The sequence below is a fragment of the Choristoneura fumiferana genome, chromosome 15 (genome assembly GCF_025370935.1).
Source record: "Choristoneura fumiferana chromosome 15, NRCan_CFum_1, whole genome shotgun sequence".
NCBI lineage: Eukaryota > Metazoa > Arthropoda > Insecta > Lepidoptera > Tortricidae > Choristoneura > Choristoneura fumiferana.
In genome coordinates, this window is record NC_133486.1 from 6,360,691 (window position 1) to 6,371,967 (window position 11,277).

Genomic DNA, 11,277 nt, shown 5'->3' on the forward strand with positions numbered 1-11,277 from the left:
TTTATGCACTAGACCATAAAAAGTTATTTTATGTCGCCTAGATCCAGCATAAATACCAACTTTACGAACATGAGAAGTGAAAAGGTTTTTTCTATCGGCTTTTGCCGATTTCGCGTCAAAAGCTGTGGGGCGATCCTTGGTCGATAATTTGCCACTTTTCGGTGGGATAACTACCAGTTAGGTACTACTATATGTAATAAAGATAAACTAGGAATTCAACTAGTAAAATAGATTTAAAAAAAATGCTTTTGTTTTAACACATATTATCTTGTTCCAGCAATCATGAGCAAGCTGTGCCGTCAGGTTTCGATCGAGTCGCCGGGGCCCACGATGAAGGAATGCGTGTTCAGCTTCGACGTGCCAGTGCCCGAGGTCCCTATGTACGGGGCCCGCATACGGGTCGTGTACGCCGGCGCCTGCTACAGGTGTGCCCACATTATACACATTTATATGAAAATCTGAAAAACCACAGGCATAGATAATTACGTCTAGTCCATACTTACAAAATTTCATCTATTTCTGTTGCCTAGTTTTCAAATGAGACGGGAGTACGTTTTGTATGGAGAGAAACCAAGAGACTTCTCATAATGAAAAATGAAACCACATTTCGTCGCAACACTTACTCGCACATTATTGGTGGAAACGCTGCTTTACCTTTGCTATGCCGTGGGACGGATCCGTCCAGGCCACGCCCCCAATGTAATGTGTACCTAAAATGTAATGTTAAATCTATGTGGGCATCGCTTCAACTGCTATTACCCTCCACAGGGCCAACCGCACCCGTTCCGCGTCCGTCTGCTCGACATCCTCCGTCTCATCCGTCGGCAGCCTGTCGGGCGAGATGGAGAACTTCGGCATTCACACATCGACGCCCGCGCACATCGGCCTAAGGGACGGCGCGCTGTTCCCCGGCTACGAGGTCGCGGGAGTCGTGGACGCTATAGGTATTTAAAAAAGTTTTTTAGGCTAATAAGATCACTAAATTTAACCAGAGGGCCTACTCCGAAGTTCCTCCACTGCCGTATAGTTAAATACCTAGTATAAGCACGAAGCGTTAGAAAGCGTTAAAAAGCCGTGGTGGGCTAGTGGTTTGACCTATCGCCTCTCACCGAGGGTGTGGGCTCAAACCCCGGCTCGCACATCTGATTTTTCGAAATTCATGTGCGGATTACATTTCAAATTACCACGAGCTTTGTGGTAAGGAAAACATCGCGAGGAAACTGCACAAACCCTGCCGAAGCATTCAATGGTGCGTGTGAAGTTCCCAATCCGCACGGGCCCGCTGGAACTATAGCCCAAGCCCATCTTGTTCTGAGAGGAGGCCTGTGCCCAGCAGTGGGACGTATATAGGCTGGGATTATGATAAGCGTTAGAGGGACGACACGACACGTACTTTGAATTTGTAGTAGCCCCGCTGAGGATGTACCCCCCTTTTCATAAACGACAATCAAAACCCTATTTTAGTTAAAATGCGCTAAAATTCGCTTTGTCGTTATCTGTCCTTCGATATTGTATTTGTTAGAAAGGACAGCATTTGTAGTTAACATAGGCTTGTTAAGTTTATGAATAAGGACGTATTGTCTAACGCGCTGATGTGCGCCATCACATTCACGATATCTTTCTACCCACGTCGCATAATCCCCGCTCGCCAATTTATTTCAGCGGGGCTACTATGAAACTCGAAAATCTAAGTTCGTGTCGCGCGGTCCCTCTCGCTCTCGTATTAAACAGTATAAGTGTCAGAGGATGCGCACGACACGAACTTCCGAGTTTCGTAGTAGCCCTGCTGGGCCATCGTGTAGAACCCTTTGGGTTAGATTAGTTTTATTAAAAATACTGAAATATGGGAAATGAAAAGTTGCGAAATGAACAGGTTGCCAAACGTTATTCGCCGAAACCAAGTGGCATTTCTTTCGTTCAATCCATTCGCGCCTCTTGTGGATCGATCTGTAGGGTTATTCATAGCGTCTGTGGACCAACTCGTTTATGGATTTTCTGTCCTACTTAAGGAAAGAACGCGGACTGTGCCGGCATCAAAGAGGGCGACAGAATAGTCCTCTACCCTTACGAGGGCGTGCCTCACGGGTACGCGGATTACATCGTGGTGCCGGACTTCAAGTGTCTGGTGCCGGTACCGGCGGAGCTGCCGCTGAGCGTAGCGGCCATGCTGCCAACGGGGGCGCTTCTTGCTATGAACACCGTCAACACGGGCAGCGAGTGTCTGAAGAGGATCCTGGAAGGTTGGTGCTGGTGCTTTGGACTATGTACCAGGGTGGCACCTAGGCATGTTTCTTTTTCTCAGAAATAAATAAATAATAAATATCACGGGACAATTCATACCAATGAGGGCTAACGCGTATGAATTCGCCACTAGAGGCGCTAGTGTAGCGTGAGGTCTCCGAAATGTCAAATCTCATAGTTTTTGGGTGAGCTACGCGGGTTTATTTATAATTAGAATAATTTTGTAAATATTTTGCAATATCTGAAATTAATTATGTCAAATATGAGTTCCGGGGCAATGAATGTCTGTGTTTTGAGACAGTTTTGTCTTTCGGAAACCTTTGTCCTCCCTTTTTTTCGAACAAAACGGGGACTATGCAAGACTGTGGCATGCTCGATATTTTTATGGTACGGTTTTAAGGTGTATTAAATATGATTTTAATCTAAACTTTGTTTTCACGCCCGTAATAACAGACTTTGAAAGCCATACCTAAAAACCTCACGCAACAGTGCGCCATCTAGTGAGACAAAAAACGATAGCCCTCATTCCCCGCGCGGTGTTCAGTAAACGGCGCGCGGGAAATTCTCCTAAAATATCTCATTCGTCCAAACAAGCTTTCGATCGATCCGTTCAGTTTCAGTTTTCATTCAACTTGTTCTTGTTATTGCTGTTGCTGTTGGAAAACTGGTTTTTTTGTTTAATGAATAACGATGACAATTACATCGATTGATTTTTAACCAACATTTATGACAATATAAAGAGAATGGATTAAATCATTGATTTTTTTTGAAACAATCATTTGATTTAAATCAAAACGATTTAATCATGCCAACCCAGCCAAAGGGTGCTCCTATTGAGCCGACCTCGGACTTTGGACGCTAAGCGAGAATTTGCAATCAATCGGAGTTTTAATGCTACATCGTTTCGGAAAGTCTATGTTAGTCCCAACTGTGATGAAACGACAAGAAGCTCAGTCGGGTTGAGGTCGGATTGGCTATTTATAGGCACGCGCCGCCGGCCCTCAGGCCGGCGGCCATCGCCGCAACCGCTATGCATTTTAAATCTGTAATATCTTCGAAACAATTCATTTAAATTACATACTGTAAGGGCCATATTGATCTATATTACATGTACAATGTCTTTAGGTACTTAATTGGATAAGGATTAATGCTGTATTGCTTAAAATCGCTTCGTAAATAAGTCATTATTTCTGGTAAAAAGTAAAAGATAAAAAATAAAAAAATAAGAAAAGACGGAACCGACTACAAAACCCTTGAAAATATTTTTCTAGGTACGTACTAGCTCGAAGTCGGTGCCTCAGCACGAGCCAGCAGGAGTGGGACAATAGTCGTCTACCTCACTTACTTAACTATGGGATGGGCTTCAATCCCTCCTGCTGGGTCGTGCTGAGTCACCGACTTCGAGCTAGTACGTACCTAGAAAAATATTTTCAAGGGTTTTGTAGTCGGTTCCATCTTTTCTTATTTTTGTTTTTTATCTTTCTTTTTACGAGAAATAATGACTTATTTACGAAGCGATTTTAAACAATACAGCATTAATCCTTATCTAATTAAGTGCCTTAAATACATTGTGCATGTAATATAGATCAATATGGCCCTACAGTATGTTTTTGGATTTTTATGTTATGGAGTCGGTTTAACTTTTTTGTAAAAAAAAATTAAACCTTCGCATGATTTAATCCTAGCAACTTTCCCTAGCTCAAGTTTCAAAGCGCGAATCCGGCTCCCACTTGGTCAGTTTTTAACCTCCGACGCAAAAAGAGGGATATTATAAGTTTGACGCCAATGTCTGCATGTGGCGTCGTAGCTCACTAACGGATGGACCGATTTCGGTGTAGTTTTTTTATGTAAAAGCGAGTTATCCTGCGGTGGTTCTAACTATAGTATAGTGATCCGAAATGTTCTTGTTTAGGTATCTAATAGTGATGTAACGATTGTCATTTTTTGAACATTCGCGAATGCGAATGCGAATATTCAGTTTTTCGTTCTGGTGCCAAATTTTCTATGGCAGTCTCGTTCGAATGAAGGGCGTTCTGTTTGTATTTTGTTCCGAAAATCACCGAGTTTATACGAACGCATCGCAAAGTAAATAAATAAATAAATAATACCAAATAAGTGAAGACTGATAATGTGAGTAGATTACGAGGTTAAGTTTTTTTTTTGTGTAAAAACATAAGAAATTAATGTTTTTTTTTATTTTATTAACCTACTAATATCTAACAATTGTATATTTTTCTGATATTCACCACCACCAGACCACCAGACGACCAGATGGCCTAGTGGTTAGAGAACCTGACTACGAAGCTTGAGGTCCCGGGTTCGATTCCCGTGTCGGGGCAATATTTGTATGAAAAATACGAATGTTTGTTCTCGGGTCTTGGGTGTTTATTATGTATTTAAGTATGTATCTATCTATATAATTATATTTATCCGTTGCTTAGTACCCATAACACAAGCTTTGCTAAGCTTACTTTGGGACTAGGTCAATTGGTGTGAATTGTCCCTTGATATTTTTTTATTCATATTCGCAAAACATTCGCAGTAATTTTGCAAAAATATGCGAATATTCGTTACATCACTAGTATCTAATGCGGTCGTTTCTGAATGTCCCAATGGCTTGCAGGCCCTAACCACAAGGACAAAGCCGCGGTGCTCATAGTAGGTACGGGTGGGCTCGCCCTCTGGGCGCTCCGTATCGCCACGCACAAATACAAGGACTCGCAGTGGCACGACTGCGTGAGGATCACCGTCGCCACTCTGAAGGACGAGGGATTTCTGCTCGCCAGAGACAGCGAAAAGTGAGTAATAGTAGATTATTGTCGTGGCCTGGAAGTAGGTAATTGCTGGCTGAGTATGAGTATAAACTGTATGAGTATTAACTAATACGAAGCCAGCAATTGCTATTCCAGCCGAGACTAATTATAAAGCTTTTCTCAAAAATGGTGAATAATTCTGAAATAGAATAAACATTTTCTCAAAATATATTGTAAAATTTAATTTTATTCCAATATTTTTCTTATGCTTTCCCGCCTTTTTTCATTAAAAATAAACTGCAGGTGTATTTTTCCACCGAAAACACCACAAGCTATTTCAGACCCAATAGAAAAAGTCCGGAGTTCCAACAAAATATCTGATACCGGCCATTAGACTTGGCTGTATACGACTTGTGCCAACATTACCATGGCCTTTTTAACTTAAAAAAATGTGACTGATTGCAGGCGCGCTAATTCATTATTGTCGAGCTAGCGCGCCTGCAATCTTTTTAACTTTTTAATTTTTCGCTGACCATAAACTATGCACTTCACCTTCTGATATGTAAAGAATAATGTCAACTTTTACGGACATTTTTGAGAAAAGAAACAAAGTTAGTAGTTTTTGCAGCAAGATAATAAGTCTAAAAATAAATATATACTAGTGAAATATTAGCTGTATCAATGTTGTTGTATAAATAATTAAGAGCACAAAACGGGCGGGAAACTTTCAACACTCCATTGGAACTAACCGCTCACCCGGACAAGAGAGGTCCCACAGAAAAACCAGAAAGAGAGACCAGCGTCGGTAATCGAACCCTTCTCTCTTTTCTGGTTTTTCTGTGCATCTATGTTTCAGTTTGTATTTTCGATATGGATTTTACGGGATGACCGTAAAAGTAACAAAATTTTGAGTTGAAATAAAGAATACAAAAAAACTCCAAAAACCATTTCTTAATTTTACTTCGGCAATATCTGAAACAAAGGGCATTTGGTATAGTACTATTCAGACAAAAGTGTACAAGGTACCTGGTTTGATTATGCCAGCCTTCCAGGAACTACTTGTGCTTGCATTTCGTGTGCGATTGGTACATTCCACTAAATTATTCCTAAATTTGATGAGAGTTGTACAATCACCCTTGTGTTTAGGTTGTAATAAGACTGAAGACCTCCTTCATTTCTTCTGGAATGTGGATCAGAATAAGGATAACAGAAAACAGGTATCTGGATGGTATGGATCTGTTGAATGGAAGTGTAAAATGTGATTCTGAGTCATCCACTTTCAGAAGAAGCGATGCGGATTACAAGTTCATCAGCGGGCCTTTGTATCCAGAGACTAGGTTTCGGCACAAGAGAGTGTGTAACATGTATCTGAGTACTGAAGCCTCGTTAAAATATAAGATTTAAATAAAAATACTTCCCTTTCTCTCCAGTGTAAAGTGGTGCATGGAACGAGGATCTATACGAGCGGCAAACTGATCGAGCGCACGACGGACGCGTGCGGTGGCCCCCGTCGACTTGGTAATGAACTTCGGGACCACCTCCCGCTCCCTCCACCGCTCGCTGCAGTGCCTGGCGCCGGTGAGTAGAGAACTAAGTCCCCTGTTACACTCAGGTGGTTATTGTAAGACTAGTGTAGAAGGAAAGATAGCATATCTGTCATATCAGTAGAATATGCAACAAAATTCAATAAATTTAGTAGGTACCTATCTTTTAAAAAAGGTCTTGATGACGATTCGTGAATTGAATTAAAGAAAAGTTTTTGGTTCACAATTTTCACAAACTAAACACAACTAAACATGGAAGCCGTGGCGGCCTAGCGGTTTGCCCTATGGCCTCTCAAGCAGAAGATCGTGGGTTCGAATCCGAGTTCGCACCTCTGAGTTTCTGCACCAAGCAAATCAGTAGTGTGCGTGAATTTTCTAATCAGCACTGGACCCGCGTGGGAACTATGGCCCAAGTCCTCTCATTCTGAGAGAAGGCCTCTGCGTGGGACGTTTATAAGCTGGGTTGATTACCTTGGTGAAACATGTTGTGTAACGAGTTATTATAGTCGTTCAGCGGATCCTGCCTTGAAACCTTCGCTATGCTCAGGATTCTCTTTTGAAACACTCGCTTCACCACATACTAATGTAAACTTTACTCCAGGGCGGCGTGGTGCTAGTAACCGAGGACGTCGGCGAGAAACTCCTCCCGAAGTTCGCTAAGAAAGCCGAGGATCTGGGCCCACATCGTGATCGTGCCCAACGGGACCATACAGCAGCTGCGGGATCTGGTCGCCCTAGTCGCCCGGCACGAGGTGAGTCATGTGTCAATAATTCATAATTCATTTATTTGCAATAAGTGTTGGTTCATCATCATCATCTCAGCCGTAGGACGTCCACTGTTGGACATAGGCCTCCCCCACAGACCTCCAGTCGCTTCGGTTGGCAGCGGCCTGCATCCACCGTGAACCTGCGGCTTTAACCAGGTCATCCGTCCATCCATAATAGCATGCAAAATATAAAGTTTTATATTATAACCTAAAATAAAATAAAAATAATGTCAATGTTAGGTTTGCCTAAGTGTATAATACGGTATTTGACTATTTTGTATATGTTTTATAAATTAAAACTATACAATGCCTGTTATCGAATAGAGAAACAATTTTAAAGCTACCTTTACAAATAACAAAGTTATAAAGGTTTGAAATTCAAGATTAGGCAGAGAAAGACATACTGGCATGTGACGTCACACGCCAGTACCGCCATACTTGCTGCATAGAGAAAAGCGTTTGAGAAAGAGACAGGTATAAAGATTTTTCAAAAAATCTCTATAAATCCAATTTTCAACCGATTTAAATTTTCTCTTCGCTAAACACTATCTGTATATCTATATTTTCATAATAATATTAAGATATGGCAAAATCAGGAGTTGTCAAATACCGTATTATGATAAAAATGTCAACTGATCAGAATAAATTTAAATGAGAATAATAATAATTAAATAATTGTATTACAGTTAAAATAATCCGTTACAGAATAAAAACACATTTCTGTCAACCATTTTTTCAATTCATGTCTAAATTTGAAAATCGGGGTAATGGTTTGTCTCAAACGTTGCGGTAAGTGATTGAATATTTTTATGGACACTATATGACAGTTCTTGGAATATAACGCACTTTTACATGCCGGTAATAGGATCTTCGTAGGTTCTCTTGGTCTCAGTTTTGGATTTGCCACAGGTTTTCTGAACCATTGGGATAGGTAGCGACAAAAACACATCTCTCCAGGATGTATATGCTGGGCAAAGTTAACAAATTCAGCCTCCTGAAGAGAGGCCGACATGGTCCCAGAGGAGCAACGTCACAAAGAGCTCTAATACACTTCTTTTGACTGAGAAAAGCTTGTCGAAAATACAAACTGAGACATGGACGCACAGAAAAACCGGAAAAAGAGACCAGCACTGGGAATCGAAGTAGCGTAGAAATAAGCAACCTGAGATATGTATGCATAGGAAAAAAATCGTGTCTAGATTCCTGTCCAGCGGTGGTGTAGGGGTTATAGCACGCAGCACGGAACGCTGAGGACTGGGTTCGATTCCCAGTGCTGGTCTCTTTTTCTGGTTTTTCTGTGCATCCATGTCTCAGTTTGTATTTTCGATACGGATTTTTATAGGTTTACTGTTATCGTATACTTTTACTTGTCCGAATTTCATTTGCCCGAATTTCACTTGCCATACCAAAACGTTTGCAATAAAATATATAGAACCGTGCTGTTTTCAGGATTTTTTCAATGCTGTCTTATAGAATGCAGTAGGTTAGGTTAGTTTAATATCAAGTGAAGAAAATACTATTTCAGAAATAAATTACTTTATGGCAAATGAAAATTATGGAAAACGATACATTATGGCATATGAAATTCGGGCAAACGATAGAGAAACCTTATTGTTATATTCATCTTAGTACAATCGAGTGCAAAAATATGGACTTATCTAACCCTTCAAAAATATGTACAGTCGAGTTCACAAACATGTGGACAAAAATTTGATCAAAAATATCTGAAAACGCTTCTACGCCTAATGGCCAACACACACACAACAGACTCCAAAAAAGCAATCATAAAATCTGTATCTCCTAACTCAACAGATTGAGCCGCCGCCCCACTCCGTATTCCCGGCCGAGGAAGCTCAAGAAGTGGTAAGAAAGCTCTGCAACTCTGAAATAAAAGGGCGCGCTATACTAAGATTCCACAACGTGGAATAAACACTACGAGCCTGGCGGCGTGACTACGCGAGCTCTGTTCATTGCGTTATGTTCTGGCGACCAGTGTGTGGTGAACGTTTATACCACGCAATGCATAGAGAACACGCTGAAGCGCCGTTGGCTGCTCGTAGACGTGGTAAGGGGCAAAGTATCGTCAAAGAATGAAAAAAAAGAGCCAAAATTTCAAATTAATCTCAACTGCGGTTGAGTTTGCGAGGTTTAATAAATTTATCGTCATGTTGGTTTATGGGTTTAAAAGTTAGCTCTTAAAAAATATTAAATTGGCAGATTAATTCTTGCTGTAGTTGGTAGGTGAATGGCGACAAACGGAATCCTATTCATGTTGTTACGCTGTCCGTTTGTCTGTCCGTAATAAATAAATCCGGGGCAAAAGCAACTAAAAAAAAAAGAGTATAATAATGATTTGTCTACGCTCCAGCAGATGGCTCTTTTTAAAGCTCAAACTTCAATTAGTTACTTTAGCCTCATAGGTGCTGTTGCCCCGGGTGACCTTGGCTGAAATATATTGGATATAAATAATGTGTATGTGTTGTTGCCACTACAATGACACATAATAACAGTTAATTCAACTCAAACTATACAGTTTCAAACGATCAATATAATATGACCCTCACTGCGCTGCCCCATTTTGCTTTAAAGCTTTGCTACGTACGGCAATATACTATGATTATAAAATTTATAAAGGCAGTTTTCGTACGTTTTAAAATATTGACAAAATGAAGATTTCAGTCTCTGATTATGTTAAATATGCCATAATTCTGATTGTAGTTTTAGATGTAACACCTTTTATAATTTGACATAATAATAATACGTATAATTGATCTAATTTTTAGATCATAACATATTTGTAAGATTATATACAATGCGTCAATTGTGTAACTAAACGGATAAACCAAAATAGAGTTTATGGTTGATATTCAGCGTTTTACTGCGTTCATATTCTCATTAGTCATTACCATCCCAGCAATTATTAAAAAGATGATAGAAAGGGTTAACGCGTATGAAAACTAAATACATAGTTGGGGAAATATGAATTGGTAACTTGTTATGTACTTAGTGATGCTTCATCATCATCATCATCCCAGCCTATATACGTCCCACTGCAGGGCACAGGCCTCCCCTCAGAATGAGAGGGCTTGGGCCATAGTTCCCACGCGGGCCCAGTGCGGATTGGGAACTTCACACACACCATTGAATTGCTTCGCAGGTTTGTGCAGGTTTCCTCACGATGTTTTCCTTCACCGCAAAGCTCGTGGTAAATTTCAAATGTAACTCCGCACATGAATTTCGAAAAACTCACGAGGTGCGAGCCGGGTTTGAACCCACGACCCTCTGCTTGAGAGGCGATGGGTCAAACCACTAGGCCACCACGGCTTAAAGCCGTAGCCGAAAGTGATGCTTACAGATGGTCAATTCATATTAATTCAGATACCAATGCTAAATCTGGTTTAATTCAAGTACTTACGCGTCGTGCTTTCGTTGTAATAATAATCATAGGATGGTAATGATCTGATGATGTCAAAACGCTAGAATAAAGCTTATAATTGTGTCCTCCCTATCCTAACACTAGGGAATTCTGCTACTGTCTATGTCTTATTATGACTAATCTGATTATACCAACCCCTGGACTATACTTCGATATCATAATAAAAATAAATATAATTATTTTTTATAGACGTATGTTATTGTTGTTATAAATATAATATACTTAATCGTAATTGTAGCGTTCATGTACATGTTTATACGTCAATGTACATGTTTTAACGTCATTACATTATGTAGTGTTTATGCATTTCATTGTAATACTAAATGTTTTTCATAATATGCTATTACATTCATGCTTTTTTTTTTCAATTATTTCCGCGAATAAGGAAGGGTCAGGCGAAATAAAATAAAAATTGATAGAGAGAATACCACAGGTTTTGCAGGTGGTAGGACCTTGTGCAAGGTCTGCCCGGATTGCTACCACCATCTTGCTCGCTAATCCTGCCGTGAAGCAGCAGTGCTTGCACTGTTGTGTTT

General features: G+C 40.4%; 1 pseudogene; it reads left to right on the forward strand.

Moving 5' to 3' along the window:
* The first annotated feature begins 278 nt into the window (after nucleotides 1-278).
* Nucleotides 279-9,643, forward strand: LOC141435782 (uncharacterized; annotated as a pseudogene).
* The last annotated feature ends 1,634 nt before the right edge of the window (nucleotides 9,644-11,277 follow it).